Raw genomic sequence first — 617 nt, 5'->3', positions numbered from 1 at the left:
TCATTAGTTATATTTATATATCCAAAGATAGTAAATGTTTCTAATTTATGCATGCAATATTCCCAAATTATGTGAATTTTCTTTTAGTATCATCATATCTAGTATGGTATATTGATGAATTACCTAAAGGTAGACATTAATATACACTTATGAAGTAATCTGAATTAATTTTAGACATAACTCAAAGCCTTAATGTTTTTGTTTGATTTTATTGATTGCAGTACCTGTTGCTTTACATTCGCAATTCTTATTTGTTCCAACTTTCAATTGACTTAACTTCTTTGACTTCTCTGAATGGAGTGAACAAATCTAATTTTACCTTGGGGTAATGGATTTGGATTTATCACTCCGAGAAGATAAGCCAAATGATATTACTAATATAAGCACTGAAGAACATAAAATTCATTATAGAAATTAGGAAAGATCAAGCAGATTGAGTCTAATGTATATGCGAATGAGTATTGCTGGCAACATTAAGTCACCTCTTCCTAAAACTGAAAGTGGTAAAGAAATGCTAAAGTTTGTGGAAGAGCGCTCTCAAACTGCTGACAAGTCTCTTGCTGGGACACTAATGAGTACATTGACCACCATGAAATTTGATGGTTCTCGTACTATGC

This window comes from Lupinus angustifolius, chromosome LG04 (genome assembly GCF_001865875.1).
Source record: "Lupinus angustifolius cultivar Tanjil chromosome LG04, LupAngTanjil_v1.0, whole genome shotgun sequence".
NCBI lineage: Eukaryota > Viridiplantae > Streptophyta > Magnoliopsida > Fabales > Fabaceae > Lupinus > Lupinus angustifolius.
This window is presented reverse-complemented; position numbering follows the sequence as displayed.